The sequence below is a fragment of the Lactuca virosa genome, chromosome 1 (assembly GCF_052849685.1).
Source record: "Lactuca virosa cultivar CGN04683 chromosome 1, Lactuca_virosa_CGN04683_v6, whole genome shotgun sequence".
NCBI classification, from domain to species: Eukaryota; Viridiplantae; Streptophyta; class Magnoliopsida; order Asterales; family Asteraceae; genus Lactuca; species Lactuca virosa.
In genome coordinates this window covers 263,944,790-263,959,599 of record NC_136426.1, presented here as the reverse complement: position 1 = coordinate 263,959,599, position 14,810 = coordinate 263,944,790, and the positions used below count along the sequence as shown (strand labels likewise).

At 47.1% G+C, this 14,810-nt stretch overlaps 42 non-coding genes across 42 annotated transcripts; all 42 read right to left on the bottom strand.

Moving 5' to 3' along the window:
* Positions 1-182: 182 nt before the first annotated feature.
* On the bottom strand, positions 183-301 carry LOC145135763 (5S ribosomal RNA). The gene has a single exon (XR_013720028.1). It is a non-coding gene; the product is annotated as a 5S ribosomal RNA (ribosomal RNA).
* A 238-nt stretch (positions 302-539) lies between these two features.
* On the bottom strand, positions 540-658 carry LOC145155403 (5S ribosomal RNA). Its single transcript, XR_013735846.1, has one exon. It is a non-coding gene; the product is annotated as a 5S ribosomal RNA (ribosomal RNA).
* Positions 659-888: 230 nt separating this feature from the next.
* Positions 889-1,007, bottom strand: LOC145153318 (5S ribosomal RNA). The gene has a single exon (XR_013733834.1). It is a non-coding gene; the product is annotated as a 5S ribosomal RNA (ribosomal RNA).
* A 231-nt stretch (positions 1,008-1,238) lies between these two features.
* Positions 1,239-1,357, bottom strand: LOC145141615 (5S ribosomal RNA). The gene has a single exon (XR_013722813.1). It is a non-coding gene; the product is annotated as a 5S ribosomal RNA (ribosomal RNA).
* Positions 1,358-1,588: 231 nt separating this feature from the next.
* Positions 1,589-1,706, bottom strand: LOC145143501 (5S ribosomal RNA). The gene has a single exon (XR_013724532.1). It is a non-coding gene; the product is annotated as a 5S ribosomal RNA (ribosomal RNA).
* Positions 1,707-1,936: 230 nt separating this feature from the next.
* LOC145152145 (5S ribosomal RNA) lies at positions 1,937-2,055 on the bottom strand. Its single transcript, XR_013732678.1, has one exon. It is a non-coding gene; the product is annotated as a 5S ribosomal RNA (ribosomal RNA).
* Positions 2,056-2,292: 237 nt separating this feature from the next.
* LOC145138988 (5S ribosomal RNA) lies at positions 2,293-2,411 on the bottom strand. Its single transcript, XR_013721807.1, has one exon. It is a non-coding gene; the product is annotated as a 5S ribosomal RNA (ribosomal RNA).
* A 232-nt stretch (positions 2,412-2,643) lies between these two features.
* Positions 2,644-2,762, bottom strand: LOC145148020 (5S ribosomal RNA). Its single transcript, XR_013728920.1, has one exon. It is a non-coding gene; the product is annotated as a 5S ribosomal RNA (ribosomal RNA).
* A 231-nt stretch (positions 2,763-2,993) lies between these two features.
* LOC145155596 (5S ribosomal RNA) lies at positions 2,994-3,112 on the bottom strand. The gene has a single exon (XR_013736028.1). It is a non-coding gene; the product is annotated as a 5S ribosomal RNA (ribosomal RNA).
* A 231-nt stretch (positions 3,113-3,343) lies between these two features.
* LOC145155116 (5S ribosomal RNA) lies at positions 3,344-3,462 on the bottom strand. Its single transcript, XR_013735572.1, has one exon. It is a non-coding gene; the product is annotated as a 5S ribosomal RNA (ribosomal RNA).
* A 232-nt stretch (positions 3,463-3,694) lies between these two features.
* LOC145152144 (5S ribosomal RNA) lies at positions 3,695-3,813 on the bottom strand. Its single transcript, XR_013732677.1, has one exon. It is a non-coding gene; the product is annotated as a 5S ribosomal RNA (ribosomal RNA).
* A 234-nt stretch (positions 3,814-4,047) lies between these two features.
* Positions 4,048-4,166, bottom strand: LOC145145653 (5S ribosomal RNA). Its single transcript, XR_013726615.1, has one exon. It is a non-coding gene; the product is annotated as a 5S ribosomal RNA (ribosomal RNA).
* Positions 4,167-4,396: 230 nt separating this feature from the next.
* On the bottom strand, positions 4,397-4,515 carry LOC145153317 (5S ribosomal RNA). Its single transcript, XR_013733833.1, has one exon. It is a non-coding gene; the product is annotated as a 5S ribosomal RNA (ribosomal RNA).
* A 232-nt stretch (positions 4,516-4,747) lies between these two features.
* On the bottom strand, positions 4,748-4,866 carry LOC145144939 (5S ribosomal RNA). Its single transcript, XR_013725937.1, has one exon. It is a non-coding gene; the product is annotated as a 5S ribosomal RNA (ribosomal RNA).
* A 232-nt stretch (positions 4,867-5,098) lies between these two features.
* Positions 5,099-5,216, bottom strand: LOC145143500 (5S ribosomal RNA). Its single transcript, XR_013724531.1, has one exon. It is a non-coding gene; the product is annotated as a 5S ribosomal RNA (ribosomal RNA).
* Positions 5,217-5,447: 231 nt separating this feature from the next.
* On the bottom strand, positions 5,448-5,566 carry LOC145144034 (5S ribosomal RNA). The gene has a single exon (XR_013725055.1). It is a non-coding gene; the product is annotated as a 5S ribosomal RNA (ribosomal RNA).
* Positions 5,567-5,803: 237 nt separating this feature from the next.
* LOC145144541 (5S ribosomal RNA) lies at positions 5,804-5,922 on the bottom strand. Its single transcript, XR_013725554.1, has one exon. It is a non-coding gene; the product is annotated as a 5S ribosomal RNA (ribosomal RNA).
* Positions 5,923-6,151: 229 nt separating this feature from the next.
* On the bottom strand, positions 6,152-6,270 carry LOC145149251 (5S ribosomal RNA). The gene has a single exon (XR_013730103.1). It is a non-coding gene; the product is annotated as a 5S ribosomal RNA (ribosomal RNA).
* A 232-nt stretch (positions 6,271-6,502) lies between these two features.
* LOC145146459 (5S ribosomal RNA) lies at positions 6,503-6,621 on the bottom strand. Its single transcript, XR_013727404.1, has one exon. It is a non-coding gene; the product is annotated as a 5S ribosomal RNA (ribosomal RNA).
* Positions 6,622-6,852: 231 nt separating this feature from the next.
* Positions 6,853-6,971, bottom strand: LOC145140940 (5S ribosomal RNA). Its single transcript, XR_013722366.1, has one exon. It is a non-coding gene; the product is annotated as a 5S ribosomal RNA (ribosomal RNA).
* Positions 6,972-7,200: 229 nt separating this feature from the next.
* Positions 7,201-7,319, bottom strand: LOC145155038 (5S ribosomal RNA). The gene has a single exon (XR_013735499.1). It is a non-coding gene; the product is annotated as a 5S ribosomal RNA (ribosomal RNA).
* Positions 7,320-7,549: 230 nt separating this feature from the next.
* LOC145153687 (5S ribosomal RNA) lies at positions 7,550-7,668 on the bottom strand. The gene has a single exon (XR_013734182.1). It is a non-coding gene; the product is annotated as a 5S ribosomal RNA (ribosomal RNA).
* Positions 7,669-7,912: 244 nt separating this feature from the next.
* On the bottom strand, positions 7,913-8,031 carry LOC145152143 (5S ribosomal RNA). The gene has a single exon (XR_013732676.1). It is a non-coding gene; the product is annotated as a 5S ribosomal RNA (ribosomal RNA).
* Positions 8,032-8,261: 230 nt separating this feature from the next.
* LOC145152142 (5S ribosomal RNA) lies at positions 8,262-8,380 on the bottom strand. The gene has a single exon (XR_013732675.1). It is a non-coding gene; the product is annotated as a 5S ribosomal RNA (ribosomal RNA).
* Positions 8,381-8,610: 230 nt separating this feature from the next.
* Positions 8,611-8,729, bottom strand: LOC145146573 (5S ribosomal RNA). Its single transcript, XR_013727511.1, has one exon. It is a non-coding gene; the product is annotated as a 5S ribosomal RNA (ribosomal RNA).
* A 232-nt stretch (positions 8,730-8,961) lies between these two features.
* LOC145152141 (5S ribosomal RNA) lies at positions 8,962-9,080 on the bottom strand. The gene has a single exon (XR_013732674.1). It is a non-coding gene; the product is annotated as a 5S ribosomal RNA (ribosomal RNA).
* Positions 9,081-9,310: 230 nt separating this feature from the next.
* On the bottom strand, positions 9,311-9,429 carry LOC145152139 (5S ribosomal RNA). Its single transcript, XR_013732672.1, has one exon. It is a non-coding gene; the product is annotated as a 5S ribosomal RNA (ribosomal RNA).
* A 229-nt stretch (positions 9,430-9,658) lies between these two features.
* On the bottom strand, positions 9,659-9,777 carry LOC145149250 (5S ribosomal RNA). Its single transcript, XR_013730102.1, has one exon. It is a non-coding gene; the product is annotated as a 5S ribosomal RNA (ribosomal RNA).
* Positions 9,778-10,009: 232 nt separating this feature from the next.
* LOC145146458 (5S ribosomal RNA) lies at positions 10,010-10,128 on the bottom strand. Its single transcript, XR_013727403.1, has one exon. It is a non-coding gene; the product is annotated as a 5S ribosomal RNA (ribosomal RNA).
* Positions 10,129-10,359: 231 nt separating this feature from the next.
* Positions 10,360-10,478, bottom strand: LOC145140933 (5S ribosomal RNA). Its single transcript, XR_013722359.1, has one exon. It is a non-coding gene; the product is annotated as a 5S ribosomal RNA (ribosomal RNA).
* A 229-nt stretch (positions 10,479-10,707) lies between these two features.
* Positions 10,708-10,826, bottom strand: LOC145155037 (5S ribosomal RNA). The gene has a single exon (XR_013735498.1). It is a non-coding gene; the product is annotated as a 5S ribosomal RNA (ribosomal RNA).
* A 230-nt stretch (positions 10,827-11,056) lies between these two features.
* On the bottom strand, positions 11,057-11,175 carry LOC145153686 (5S ribosomal RNA). Its single transcript, XR_013734181.1, has one exon. It is a non-coding gene; the product is annotated as a 5S ribosomal RNA (ribosomal RNA).
* Positions 11,176-11,419: 244 nt separating this feature from the next.
* On the bottom strand, positions 11,420-11,538 carry LOC145152138 (5S ribosomal RNA). Its single transcript, XR_013732671.1, has one exon. It is a non-coding gene; the product is annotated as a 5S ribosomal RNA (ribosomal RNA).
* Positions 11,539-11,768: 230 nt separating this feature from the next.
* LOC145152137 (5S ribosomal RNA) lies at positions 11,769-11,887 on the bottom strand. Its single transcript, XR_013732670.1, has one exon. It is a non-coding gene; the product is annotated as a 5S ribosomal RNA (ribosomal RNA).
* Positions 11,888-12,118: 231 nt separating this feature from the next.
* Positions 12,119-12,237, bottom strand: LOC145146572 (5S ribosomal RNA). The gene has a single exon (XR_013727510.1). It is a non-coding gene; the product is annotated as a 5S ribosomal RNA (ribosomal RNA).
* Positions 12,238-12,468: 231 nt separating this feature from the next.
* On the bottom strand, positions 12,469-12,587 carry LOC145152135 (5S ribosomal RNA). The gene has a single exon (XR_013732669.1). It is a non-coding gene; the product is annotated as a 5S ribosomal RNA (ribosomal RNA).
* A 231-nt stretch (positions 12,588-12,818) lies between these two features.
* LOC145152134 (5S ribosomal RNA) lies at positions 12,819-12,937 on the bottom strand. The gene has a single exon (XR_013732668.1). It is a non-coding gene; the product is annotated as a 5S ribosomal RNA (ribosomal RNA).
* A 236-nt stretch (positions 12,938-13,173) lies between these two features.
* On the bottom strand, positions 13,174-13,292 carry LOC145144493 (5S ribosomal RNA). Its single transcript, XR_013725502.1, has one exon. It is a non-coding gene; the product is annotated as a 5S ribosomal RNA (ribosomal RNA).
* Positions 13,293-13,522: 230 nt separating this feature from the next.
* On the bottom strand, positions 13,523-13,641 carry LOC145152133 (5S ribosomal RNA). Its single transcript, XR_013732667.1, has one exon. It is a non-coding gene; the product is annotated as a 5S ribosomal RNA (ribosomal RNA).
* A 230-nt stretch (positions 13,642-13,871) lies between these two features.
* LOC145154664 (5S ribosomal RNA) lies at positions 13,872-13,990 on the bottom strand. The gene has a single exon (XR_013735128.1). It is a non-coding gene; the product is annotated as a 5S ribosomal RNA (ribosomal RNA).
* Positions 13,991-14,221: 231 nt separating this feature from the next.
* Positions 14,222-14,340, bottom strand: LOC145152132 (5S ribosomal RNA). The gene has a single exon (XR_013732666.1). It is a non-coding gene; the product is annotated as a 5S ribosomal RNA (ribosomal RNA).
* Positions 14,341-14,577: 237 nt separating this feature from the next.
* Positions 14,578-14,696, bottom strand: LOC145155011 (5S ribosomal RNA). The gene has a single exon (XR_013735474.1). It is a non-coding gene; the product is annotated as a 5S ribosomal RNA (ribosomal RNA).
* Positions 14,697-14,810: the final 114 nt, after the last annotated feature.

The window sequence follows — 14,810 nt, the reverse complement described above, 5'->3', positions numbered from 1 at the left end:
CTCCTTTGTTTTCGTACGCGAGGCGTGGGACCCACGAGACCGATCAGCTCCGTTCCAAAAATACGAAAACCATGAACCATGAAGCGGAGGCCACCCGAGCATAGAAATAGCAAGAAAGAAAAAAAAAACAAAAAAAAAACTGCACGTAAAATCTAAAAAAACGCAAACGGGCAACGAAAAAAGGGGTGCAACACGAGGACTTCCCAGGGGGTCACCCATCCTAGTACTACTCTCGCCCAAGCGCGCTTAACTGCGGAGTTCTGATGGGATCCGGTGCATTAGTGCTGGTATGATCGCACCCGAAATACTATCCATGCTTATTGCTTTTATGTCTTAAAAGACGCAGAACCTCCTTTGTTTTCCTACGCGAGGCGTGGGACCCACGAGACCGATCGGGTCCGTTCCAAAAATACGAAAACCATGAACCATGAACCATGAAGCGGAGGCCACCCGAGCATAGAAATAGCAAGAAAGAAAAAAAAAACAAAAAAAAAACCGCACGTAAAATCTAAAAAAACGCAAACGGGCAACGAAAAAGGGGGTTGCAACACGAGGACTTCCCAGGGGGTCACCCATCCTAGTACTACTCTCGCCCAAGCACGCTTAACTGCGGAGTTCTGATGGGATCCGGTGCATTAGTGCTGGTATGATCGCACCCGAAATACTATCCATGCTTATTGCTTTTATGTCTTAAAAGACGCAGAACCTCCTTTGTTTTCGTACGCGAGGCGTGGGACCCACGAGACCGATCGGCTCCGTTCCAAAAATACGAAAACCATCAACCATGAAGCGGAGGCCACCCGAGCATAGAAACAGCAAGAAAGAAAAAAAAACAAAAAAAAAACAGCACGTAAAATCTAAAAAAAACGCAAACGGGCAACGAAAAAAGGGGTGCAACACGAGGACTTCCCACGGGGTCACCCATCCTAGTACTACTCTCGCCCAAGCACGCTTAACTGCGGAGTTCTGATGGGATCCGGTGCATTAGTGCTGGTATGATCGCACCCGAAATACTATCCATGCTTATTGCTTTTATGTCTTAAAAGACGCAGAACCTCCTTTGTTTTCGTACGCGAGGCGTGGGACCCACGTGACCGATCGGCTCCGTTCCAAAAATACGAAAACCATGAACCATGAAGCGGAGGCCACCCGAGCATAGAAATAGCAAGAAAGAAAAAAAAACAAAAAAAAAACCGCACGTAAAATCTAAAAAAAACGCAAACGGGCAACGAAAAAGGGGGGTGCAACACGAGGACTTCCCAGGGGGTCACCCATCCTAGTACTACTCTCGCCCAAGCACGCTTAACTGCGGAGTTCTGATGGGATCCGGTGCATTAGTGTTGGTATGATCGCACCCGAAATACTATCCATGCTTATTGCTTTTATGTCTTAAAAGACGCAGAACCTCCTTTGTTTTCGTACGCGAGGCGTGGGACCCACGTGACCGATCGGCTCCGTTCCAAAAATACGAAAACCATGAACCATGAAGCGGAGGCCACCCGAGCATAGAAACAGCAAGAAAGAAACAAAAACAAAAAAAAAACAGCACGTAAAATCTAAAAAAAACGCAAACTGGCAACGAAAAAGGGGGGTGCAACACGAGGACTTCCCAGGGGTCACCCATCCTAGTACTACTCTCGCCCAAGCACGCTTAACTGCGGAGTTCTGATGGGATCCGGTGCATTAGTGCTGGTATGATCGCACCCGAAATACTATTCATGATTATTGCTTTTATGTCTTAAAAGACGCAGAACCTCCTTTGTTTTCGTACGCGAGGCGTGGGACCCACGAGACCGATCAGCTCCGTTCCAAAAATACGAAAACCATGAACCATGAAGCGGAGGCCACCCGAGCATAGAAATAGCAAGAAAGAAAAAAAAAACAAAAAAAAAACTGCACGTAAAATCTAAAAAAACGCAAACGGGCAACGAAAAAAGGGGTGCAACACGAGGACTTCCCAGGGGGTCACCCATCCTAGTACTACTCTCGCCCAAGCACGCTTAACTGCGGAGTTCTGATGGGATCCGGTGCATTAGTGCTGGTATGATCGCACCCGAAATACTATCCATGCTTATTGCTTTTATGTCTTAAAAGACGCAGAACCTCCTTTGTTTTCCTACGCGAGGCGTGGGACCCACGAGACCGATCGGGTCCGTTCCAAAAATACGAAAACCATGAACCATGAACCATGAAGCGGAGGCCACCCGAGCATAGAAATAGCAAGAAAGAAAAAAAAACAAAAAAAAAACCGCACGTAAAATCTAAAAAAACGCAAACGGGCAACGAAAAAGGGGGTTGCAACACGAGGACTTCCCAGGGGGTCACCCATCCTAGTACTACTCTCGCCCAAGCACGCTTAACTGCAGAGTTCTGATGGGATCTGGTGCATTAGTGCTGGTATGATCGCACCCGAAATACTATCCATGCTTATTGCTTTTATGTCTTAAAAGACGCAGAACCTCCTTTGTTTTCGTAAGCGAGACGTGGGACCCACGTGACCGATCGGCTCCGTTCCAAAAATACGAAAACCATGAACCATGAAGCGGAGGCCACCCGAGCATAGAAATAGCAAGAAAGAAAAAAAAAACAAAAAAAAAAAACCGCACGTAAAATCTAAAAAAACGCAAACGGGCAACGAAAAAGGGGGTGCAACACGAGGACTTACCAGGGGGTCACCCATCCTAGTACTACTCTCGCCCAAGCACGCTTAATTGCGGAGTTCTGATGGGATCCGGTGCATTAGTGCTGGTATGATCGCACCCGAAATACTATCCATGCTTATTGCTTTTATGTCTTAAAAGACGCAGAACCTCCTTTGTTTTCGTAAGCGAGGCGTGGGACCCACGTGACCGATCGGCTCCGTTCCAAAAATACGAAAACCATGAACCATGAAGCGGAGGCCACCCGAGCATAGAAATAGCAAGAAAGAAAAAAAAACAAAAAAAAAACCGCACGTAAAATCTAAAAAAAACGCAAACGGGCAACGAAAAAGGGGGGTGCAACACGAGGACTTCCCAGGGGGTCACCCATCCTAGTACTACTCTCGCCCAAGCACGCTTAACTGCGGAGTTCTGATGGGATCTGGTGCATTAGTGCTGGTATGATCGCACCCGAAATATTATCCATGCTTATTGCTTTTATGTCTTAAAAGACGCAGAACCTCCTTTGTTTTCGTACGCGAGGCGTGGGACCCACGTGACCGATCGGCTCCGTTCCAAAAATACGAAAACCATGAACCATGAAGCGGAGGCCACCCGAGCATAGAAACAGCAAGAAAGAAACAAAAACAAAAAAAAAACAGCACGTAAAATCTAAAAAAAACGCAAACGGGCAACGAAAAAGGGGGGTGCAACACGAGGACTTCCCAGGGGGTCACCCATCCTAGTACTACTCTCGCCCAAGCACGCTTAACTGCAGAGTTCTGATGGGATCCGGTGCATTAGTGCTGGTATGATCGCACCCGAAATACTATTCATGATTATTGCTTTTATGTCTTAAAACACGCAGAACCTCCTTTGTTTTCGTACGCGAGGCGTGGGACCCACGAGACCGATCAGCTCCGTTCCAAAAATACGAAAACCATGAACCATGAAGCGGAGGCCACCCGAGCATAGAAATAGCAAGAAAGAAAAAAAAAACAAAAAAAAAAAACTGCACGTAAAATCTAAAAAAACGCAAACGGGCAACGAAAAAAGGGGTGCAACACGAGGACTTCCCAGGGGGTCACCCATCCTAGTACTACTCTCGCCCAAGCACGCTTAACTGCGGAGTTCTGATGGGATCCGGTGCATTAGTGCTGGTATGATCGCACCCGAAATACTATCCATGCTTATTGCTTTTATGTCTTAAAAGACGCAGAACCTCCTTTGTTTTCCTACGCGAGGCGTGGGACCCACGAGACCGATCGGGTCCGTTCCAAAAATACGAAAACCATGAACCATGAACCATGAAGCGGAGGCCACCCGAGCATAGAAATAGCAAGAAAGAAAAAAAAAAAAAAAAACCGCACGTAAAATCTAAAAAAACGCAAACGGGCAACGAAAAAGGGGGTTGTAACACGAGGACTTCCCAGGGGGTCACCCATCCTAGTACTACTCTCGCCCAAGCACGCTTAACTGCGGAGTTCTGATGGGATCCGGTGCATTAGTGCTGGTATGATCGCACCCGAAATACTATCCATGCTTATTGCTTTTATGTCTTAAAAGACGCAGAACCTCCTTTGTTTTCGTACGCGAGGCGTGGGACCCACGAGACCGATCGGCTCCGTTCCAAAAATACGAAAACCATCAACCATGAAGCGGAGGCCACCCGAGCATAGAAACAGCAAGAAAGAAAAAAAAACAAAAAAAAAACAGCACGTAAAATCTAAAAAAAACGCAAACGGGCAACGAAAAAAGGGGTGCAACACGAGGACTTCCCACGGGGTCACCCATCCTAGTACTACTCTCGCCCAAGCACGCTTAACTGCGGAGTTCTGATGGGATCCGGTGCATTAGTGCTGGTATGATCGCACCCGAAATACTATCCATGCTTATTGCTTTTATGTCTTAAAAGACGCAGAACCTCCTTTGTTTTCGTACGCGAGGCGTGGGACCCACGTGACCGATCGGCTCCGTTCCAAAAATACGAAAACCATGAACCATGAAGCGGAGGCCACCCGAGCATAGAAATAGCAAGAAAGAAAAAAAAACAAAAAAAAAAACCGCACGTAAAATCTAAAAAAAACGCAAACGGGCAACGAAAAAGGGGGGTGCAACACGAGGACTTCCCAGGGGGTCACCCATCCTAGTACTACTCTCGCCCAAGCACGCTTAACTGCGGAGTTCTGATGTGATCTGGTGCATTAGTGCTGGTATGATCGCACCCGAAATACTATCCATGCTTATTGCTTTTATGTCTTAAAAGACGCAGAACCTCCTTTGTTTTCGTACGCGAGGCGTGGGACCCACGTGACCGATCGGCTCCGTTCCAAAAATACGAAAACCATGAACCATGAAGCGGAGGCCACCCGAGCATAGAAACAGCAAGAAAGAAACAAAAACAAAAAAAAAAACAGCACGTAAAATCTAAAAAAAACGCAAACGGGCAACGAAAAAGGGGGGTGCAACACGAGGACTTCCCAGGGGTCACCCATCCTAGTACTACTCTCGCCCAAGCACGCTTAACTGCGGAGTTCTGATGGGATCCGGTGCATTAGTGCTGGTATGATCGCACCCGAAATACTATTCATGATTATTGCTTTTATGTCTTAAAAGACGCAGAACATCCTTTGTTTTCGTACGCGAGGCGTGGGACCCACGAGACCGATCAGCTCCGTTCCAAAAATACGAAAACCATGAACCATGAAGCGGAGGCCACCCGAGCATAGAAATAGCAAGAAAGAAAAAAAAAACAAAAAAAAAACTGCACGTAAAATCTAAAAAAACGCAAACGGGCAACGAAAAAGGGGGGTGCAACACGAGGACTTCCAAGTGGGTCACCCATCCTAGTACTACTCTCGCCCAAGCACGCTTAACTGCGGAGTTCTGATGGGATCCGGTGCATTAGTGCTGGTATGATCGCACCCGAAATACTATCCATGCTTATTGCTTTTATGTCTTAAAAGACGCAGAACCTCCTTTGTTTTCCTACGCGAGGCGTGGGACCCACGAGACCGATCGGGTCCGTTCCAAAAATACGAAAACCATGAACCATGAACCATGAAGCGGAGGCCACCCGAGCATAGAAATAGCAAGAAAGAAAAAAAAACAAAAAAAAAACCGCACGTAAAATCTAAAAAAACGCAAACGGGCAACGAAAAAGGGGGTTGCAACACGAGGACTTCCCAGGGGGTCACCCATCCTAGTACTACTCTCGCCCAAGCACGCTTAACTGCAGAGTTCTGATGGGATCCGGTGCATTAGTGCTGGTATGATCGCACCCGAAATACTATCCATGCTTATTGCTTTTATGTCTTAAAAGACGCAGAACCTCCTTTGTTTTCGTACGCGAGGCGTGGGACCCACGAGACCGATCGGCTCCGTTCCAAAAATACGAAAACCATCAACCATGAACCATGAGGCGGAGGCCACCCGAGCATAGAAATAGCAAGAAAGAAAAAAAAACAAAAAAAAAACCGCACGTAAAATCTAAAAAAACGCAAACGGGCAACGAAAAGCAACACGAGGACTTCCCAGGGGGTCACCCATCCTAGTACTACTCTCGCCCAAGCACGCTTAACTGCAGAGTTCTGATGGAATCCGGTGCATTAGTGCTGGTATGATCGCACCCGAAATACTATTCATGATTATTGCTTTTATGTCTTAAAAGACGCAGAACCTCCTTTGTTTTCGTACGCGAGGCGTGGGACCCACGTGACCGATCGGCTCCGTTCCAAAAATACGAAAACCATGAACCATGAAGCGGAGGCCACCCGAGCATAGAAATAGCAAGAAAGAAAAAAAAAACAAAAAAAAAAAACCGCACGTAAAATCTAAAAAAACGCAAACGGGCAACGAAAAAAGGGGTGCAACACGAGGACTTCCCAGCGGGTCACCCATCCTAGTACTACTCTCGCCCAAGCACGCTTAACTGCGGAGTTTTGATGGGATCCGGTGCATTAGTGCTGGTATGATCGCACCCGAAATACTATCCATGCTTATTGCTTTTATGTCTTAAAAGACGCAGAACCTCCTTTGTTTTCGTAAGCGAGGCGTGGGACCCACGTGACCGATCGGCTCCGTTCCAAAAATACGAAAACCATGAACCATGAAGCGGAGGCCACCCGAGCATAGAAATAGCAAGAAAGAAAAAAAAGACAAAAAAAAACCGCACGTAAAATCTAAAAAAAACGCAAACAGGCATCGAAAAAGGGGGGTGCAACACGAGGACTTCCCAGGGGGTCACCCATCCTAGTACTACACTCGCCCAAGCACGCTTAACTGTGGAGTTCTGATGGGATCCGGTGCATTAGTGCTGGTATGATCGCACCCGAAATACTATCCATGCTTATTGCTTTTATGTCTTAAAAGACGCAGAACCTCCTTTGTTTTCGTAAGCGAGGCGTGGGACCCACGTGACCGATCGGCTCCGTTCCAAAAATACGAAAACCATGAACCATGAAGCGGAGGCCACCCGAGCATAGAAATAGCAAGAAAGAAAAAAAACAAAAAAAAACCGCACGTAAAATCTAAAAAAAACGCAAACAGGCAACGAAAAAGGGGGGTGCAACACGAGGACTTCCCAGGGGGTCACCCATCCTAGTACTACTCTCGCCCAAGCACGCTTAACTGCGGAGATCTGATGGGATCCGGTGCATTAGTGCTGGTATGATCACACCCGAAATACTATCCATGCTTATTGCTTTTATGTCTTAAAAGACGCAGAACCTCCTTTGTTTCGTACGCGAGGCGTGGGACCCACGTGACCGATTGGCTCCGTTCCAAAAATACGAAAACCATCAACCATGAAGCGGAGGCCACCCGAGCATAGAAACAGCAAGAAAGAAAAAAAAACAAAAAAAAAACAGCACGTAAAATCTAAAAAAAACGCAAACGGGCAACGAAAAAGGGGGGTGCAACACGAGGACTTCCCAGGGGGTCACCCATCTTAGTACTACTCTCGCCCAAGCACGCTTAACTGCGGAGTTCTGATGGGATCCGGTGCATTAGTGCTGGTATGATCGCACCCGAAATACTATCCATGCTTATTGCTTTTATGTCTTAAAAGACGCAGAACCTCCTTTGTTTTCGTACGCGAGGCGTGGGACCCACGAGACCGATCGGCTCCGTTCCAAAAATACGAAAACCATGAACCATGAACCATGAACCATGAAGCGGAGGCCACCCGAGCATAGAAATAGCAAGAAAGAAAAAAAAACAAAAAAAAAAACCGCACGTAAAATCTAAAAAAACGCAAACGGGCAACGAAAAAAGGGGTGCAACACGAGGACTTCCCAGGGGGTCACCCATCCTAGTACTACTCTCGCCCAAGCACGCTTAACTGCGGAGTTCTGATGGGATCCGGTGCATTAGTGCTGGTATGATCGCACCCGAAAAACTATCCATGCTTATTGCTTTTATGTCTTAAAAGACGCAGAACCTCCTTTGTTTTCGTAAGCGAGGCGTGGGACCCACGTGACCGATCGGCTCCGTTCCAAAAATACGAAAACCATGAACCATGAAGCGGAGGCCACCCGAGCATAGAAATAGCAAGAAAGAAAAAAAAAACAAAAAAAAACCGCACGTAAAATCTAAAAAAACGCAAACGGGCAACGAAAAAGTGGGGTGCAACACGAGGACTTCCCAGGGGGTCACCCATCCTAGTACTACTCTCGCCCAAGCACGCTTAACTGCGGAGTTCTGATGGGATCCGGTGCATTAGTGCTGGTATGATCGCACCCGAAATACTATCCGTGCTTATTGCTTTTATGTCTTAAAAGACGCAGAACCTCCTTTGTTTTCGTACGCGAGGCGTGGGACCCACGTGACCGATCGGCTCCGTTCCAAAAATACGAAAACCATCAACCATGAAGCGGAGGCCACCCGAGCATAGAAACAGCAAGAAAGAAACAAAAACAAAAAAAAACAGCACGTAAAATCTAAAAAAAACGCAAACGGGCAACGAAAAAGTGGGGTGCAACACGAGGACTTCCCAGGGGGTCACCAATCCTAGTACTACTCTCGCCCCAGCACGCTTAACTGCGGAGTTCTGATGGGATCCGGTGCATTAGTGCTGGTATGATCGCACCCGAAATACTATCCATGCTTATTGCTTTTATGTCTTAAAAGACGCAAAACCTCCTTTGTTTTCGTACGCGAGGCGTGGGACCCACGAGACCGATCGGCTCCGTTCCAAAAATACGAAAACCATGAACCATGAAGCGGAGGCCACCCGAGCATAGAAATAGCAAGAAAGAAAAAAAAAACAAAAAAAAAAAACTGCACGTAAAATCTAAAAAAACGCAAACGGGCAACGAAAAAAGGGGTGCAACACGAGGACTTCCCAGGGGGTCACCCATCCTAGTACTACTCTCGCCCAAGCACGCTTAACTGCGGAGTTCTGATGGGATCCGGTGCATTAGTGCTGGTATGATCGCACCCGAAATACTATCCATGCTTATTGCTTTTATGTCTTAAAAGACGCAGAACCTCCTTTGTTTTCGTAAGCGAGGCGTGGGACCCACGTGACCGATCGGCTCCGTTCCAAAAATACGAAAACCATGAACCATGAAGCGGAGGCCACCCGAGCATAGAAATAGCAAGAAAGAAAAAAAAACAAAAAAAAACCGCACGTAAAATCTAAAAAAAACGCAAACGGGCAACGAAAAAGGGGGGTGCAACACGAGGACTTCCCAGGGGGTCACCCATCCTAGTACTACTCTCGCCCAAGCACGCTTAACTGCGGAGTTCTGATGGGATCCGGTGCATTAGTGCTGGTATGATCGCACCCGAAATACTATCCATGCTTATTGCTTTTATGTCTTAAAAGACGCAGAACCTCCTTTGTTTTCGTACGCGAGGCGTGGGACCCACGAGACCGATCGGCTCCGTTCCAAAAATACGAAAACCATCAACCATGAACCATGAGGCGGAGGCCACCCGAGCATAGAAATAGCAAGAAAGAAAAAAAAACAAAAAAAAAACCGCACGTAAAATCTAAAAAAACGCAAACGGGCAACGAAAAGCAACACGAGGACTTCCCAGGGGGTCACCCATCCTAGTACTACTCTCGCCCAAGCACGCTTAACTGCAGAGTTCTGATGGAATCCGGTGCATTAGTGCTGGTATGATCGCACCCGAAATACTATTCATGATTATTGCTTTTATGTCTTAAAAGACGCAGAACCTCCTTTGTTTTCGTACGCGAGGCGTGGGACCCACGTGACCGATCGGCTCCGTTCCAAAAATACGAAAACCATGAACCATGAAGCGGAGGCCACCCGAGCATAGAAATAGCAAGAAAGAAAAAAAAAACAAAAAAAAAAAACCGCACGTAAAATCTAAAAAAACGCAAACGGGCAACGAAAAAAGGGGTGCAACACGAGGACTTCCCAGCGGGTCACCCATCCTAGTACTACTCTCGCCCAAGCACGCTTAACTGCGGAGTTTTGATGGGATCCGGTGCATTAGTGCTGGTATGATCGCACCCGAAATACTATCCATGCTTATTGCTTTTATGTCTTAAAAGACGCAGAACCTCCTTTGTTTTCGTAAGCGAGGCGTGGGACCCACGTGACCGATCGGCTCCGTTCCAAAAATACGAAAACCATGAACCATGAAGCGGAGGCCACCCGAGCATAGAAATAGCAAGAAAGAAAAAAAAGACAAAAAAAAACCGCACGTAAAATCTAAAAAAAACGCAAACAGGCATCGAAAAAGGGGGGTGCAACACGAGGACTTCCCAGGGGGTCACCCATCCTAGTACTACACTCGCCCAAGCACGCTTAACTGTGGAGTTCTGATGGGATCCGGTGCATTAGTGCTGGTATGATCGCACCCGAAATACTATCCATGCTTATTGCTTTTATGTCTTAAAAGACGCAGAACCTCCTTTGTTTTCGTAAGCGAGGCGTGGGACCCACGTGACCGATCGGCTCCGTTCCAAAAATACGAAAACCATGAACCAAGAAGCGGAGGCCACCCGAGCATAGAAATAGCAAGAAAGAAAAAAAACAAAAAAAAACCGCACGTAAAATCTAAAAAAAACGCAAACAGGCAACGAAAAAGGGGGGTGCAACACGAGGACTTCCCAGGGGGTCACCCATCCTAGTACTACTCTCGCCCAAGCACGCTTAACTGCGGAGATCTGATGGGATCCGGTGCATTAGTGCTGGTATGATCACACCCGAAATACTATCCATGCTTATTGCTTTTATGTCTTAAAAGACGCAGAACCTCCTTTGTTTCGTACGCGAGGCGTGGGACCCACGTGACCGATTGGCTCCGTTCCAAAAATACGAAAACCATCAACCATGAAGCGGAGGCCACCCGAGCATAGAAACAGCAAGAAAGAAAAAAAAACAAAAAAAAAACAGCACGTAAAATCTAAAAAAAACGCAAACGGGCAACGAAAAAGGGGGGTGCAACACGAGGACTTCCCAGGGGGTCACCCATCTTAGTACTACTCTCGCCCAAGCACGCTTAACTGCGGAGTTCTGATGGGATCCGGTGCATTAGTGCTGGTATGATCGCACCCGAAATACTATCCATGCTTATTGCTTTTATGTCTTAAAAGACGCAGAACCTCCTTTGTTTTCGTACGCGAGGCGTGGGACCCACGAGACCGATCGGCTCCGTTCCAAAAATACGAAAACCATGAACCATGAACCATGAACCATGAAGCGGAGGCCACCCGAGCATAGAAATAGCAAGAAAGAAAAAAAAACAAAAAAAAAAACCGCACGTAAAATCTAAAAAAACGCAAACGGGCAACGAAAAAAGGGGTGCAACACGAGGACTTCCCAGGGGGTCACCCATCCTAGTACTACTCTCGCCCAAGCACGCTTAACTGCGGAGTTCTGATGGGATCCGGTGCATTAGTGCTGGTATGATCGCACCCGAAAAACTATCCATGCTTATTGCTTTTATGTCTTAAAAGACGCAGAACCTCCTTTGTTTTCGTAAGCGAGGCGTGGGACCCACGTGACCGATCGGCTCCGTTCCAAAAATACGAAAACCATGAACCATGAAGCGGAGGCCACCCGAGCATAGAAATAGCAAGAAAGAAAAAAAAAACAAAAAAAAACCGCACGTAAAATCTAAAAAAACGCAAACGGGCAACGAAAAAGTGGGGTGCAACACGAGGACTTCCCAGGGGGTCACCCATCCTAGTACTACTCTCGCCCAAGCACGCTTAACTGCGGAGTTCTGATGGGATCCGGTGCATTAGTGCTGGTATGATCGCACCCGAAATACTATCCGTGCTTATTGCTTTTATGTCTTAAAAGACGCAGAACCTCCTTTGTTTTCGTACGCGAGGCGTGGGACCCACGTGACCGATCGGCTCCGTTCCAAAAATACGAAAACCATCAACCATGAAGCGGAGGCCACCCGAGCATAGAAACAGCAAGAAAGAAACAAAAACAAAAAAAAAACAGCACGTAAAATCTAAAAAAAACGCAAACGGGCAACGAAAAAGTGGGGTGCAACACGAGGACTTCCCAGGGGGTCACCAATCCTAGTACTACTCTCGCCCCAGCACGCTTAACTGCGGAGTTCTGATGGGATCCGGTGCATTAGTGCTGGTATGATCGCACCCGAAATACTATCCATGCTTATTGCTTTTATGTCTTAAAAGACGCAAAACCTCCTTTGTTTTCGTACGCGAGGCGTGGGACCCACGAGACCGATCGGCTCCGTTCCAAAAATACGAAAACCATGAACCATGAAGCGGAGGCCACCCGAGCATAGAAATAGCAAGAAAGAAAAAAAAACAAAAGAAAAAAACTGCACGTAAAATCTAAAAAAACGCAAACGGGCAACGAAAAAAGGGGTGCAACACGAGGACTTCCCAGGGGGTCACCCATCCTAGTACTACTCTCGCCCAAGCACGCTTAACTGCGGAGTTCTGATGGGATCCGGTGCATTAGTGCTGGTATGATCGCACCCGAAATACTATCCATGCTTATTGCTTTTATGTCTTAAAAGAAGCAGAACCTCCTTTGTTTTCGTACGCGAGGCGTGGGACCCACGAGACCGATCGGCTCCGTTCCAAAAATACGAAAACCATGAACCATGAAGCGGAGGCCACCCGAGCATAGAAATAGCAAGAAAGAAAAAAAAACAAAAAAAAAAAACTGCACGTAAAATCTAAAAAAACGCAAACGGGCAACGAAAAAAGGGGTGCAACACGAGGACTTCCCAGGGGGTCACCCATCCTAGTACTACTCTCGCCCAAGCACGCTTAACTGCGGAGTTCTGATGGGATCCGGTGCATTAGTGCTGGTATGATCGCACCCGAAATACTATCCATTCTTATTGCTTTTATGTCTTAAAAGACGCAGAACCTCCTTTGTTTTCCTACGCGAGGCATGGGACCCACGAGACCGATCGGGTCCGTTCCAAAAATACGAAAACCATGAACCATGAACCATGAAGCGGAGGCCACCCGAGCATAGAAATAGCAAGAAAGAAAAAAAAACAAAAAAAAAACCGCACGTAAAATCTAAAAAAACGCAAACGGGCAACGAAAAAAGGGGTGCAACACGAGGACTTCCCAGGGGGTCACCCATCCTAGTACTACTCTCGCCCAAGCACGCTTAACTGCGGACTTCTGATGGGATCCGGTGCATTAGTGCCGGTATGATCGCACCCGAAATATTATCCATGCTTATTGCTTTTATGTCTTAAAAGACGCAGAACCTCCTTTGTTTTCGTACGCGAGGCGTGGGACCCACGAGACCGATCGGCTCCGTTCCAAAAATACGAAAACCATGTACCATGAAGCGGAGGCCACCCGAGCATAGAAATAGCAAGAAAGAAAAAAAAACAAAAAAAAAACCGCACGTAAAATCTAAAAAAACGCAAACGGGCAACGGAAAAGGGGGGTGCAACACGAGGACTTCCCAGGGGGTCACCCATCCTAGTACTACTCTCGCCCAAGCACGCTTAACTGCGGAGTTCTGATGGGATCCGGTGCATTAGTGCTGGTATGATCGCACCCGAAATACTATCCATGCTTATTGCTTTTATGTCTTAAAAGACGCAGAACCTCCTTTGTTTTCGTACGCGAGGCGTGGGACCCACGTGACCGATCGGCTCCGTTCCAAAAATACGAAAACCATGAACCATGAAGCGGAGGCTACCCGAGCATAGAAACAGCAAGAAAGAAACAAAAACAAAAAAAAACAGCACGTAAAATCTAAAAAAAACGCAAACGGGCAACGAAAAAGGGGGGTGCAACACGAGGACTTCACAGGGGGTCACCCATCCTAGTACTACTCTCGCCCAAGCACGCTTAACTGCGGAGTTCTGATGGGATCCGGTGCATTAGTGCTGGTATGATCGCACCCGAAATACTATTCATGATTATTGCTTTTATGTCTTAAAAGACGCAGAACCTCCTTTGTTTTCGTACGCGAGGCGTGGGACCCACGAGACCGATCGGCTCCGTTCCAAAAATACGAAAACCATGAACCATGAAGCGGAGGCCACCCGAGCATAGAAATAGCAAGAAAGAAAAAAAAAAACAAAAAAAAAACTGCACGTAAAATCTAAAAAAACGCAAACGGGCAACGAAAAAAGGGGTGCAACACGAGGACTTCCCAGGGGGTCACCCATCCTAGTACTACTCTCGCCCAAGCACGCTTAACTGCGGAGTTCTGATGGGATCCGGTGCATTAGTGCTGGTATGATCGCACCCGAAATACTATCCATGCTTATTGCTTTTATGTCTTAAAAGACGCAGAACCTCCTTTGTTTTCCTACGCGAGGCGTGGGACCCACGAGACCGATCGGGTCCGTTCCAAAAATACGAAAACCATGAACCATGAACCATGAAGCGGAGGCCACCCGAGCATAGAAATAGCAAGAAAGAAAAAAAAAACAAAAAAAAAACCGCACGTAAAATCTAAAAAAACGCAAACGGGCAACGAAAAAAGGGGTGCAACACGAGGACTTCCCAGCGGGTCACCCATCCTAGTACTACTCTCGCCCAAGCACGCTTAACTGCGGAGTTCTGATGGGATCCGGTGCATTAGTGCTGGTATGATCGCACCCGAAATACTATCCATGCTTATTGCTTTTATGTCTTAAAAGACGCAGAACCTCCTTTGTTTTCGTAAGCGAGGCGTGGGACCCACGTGACCGATCGGCTCCGTTCCAAAAATACGA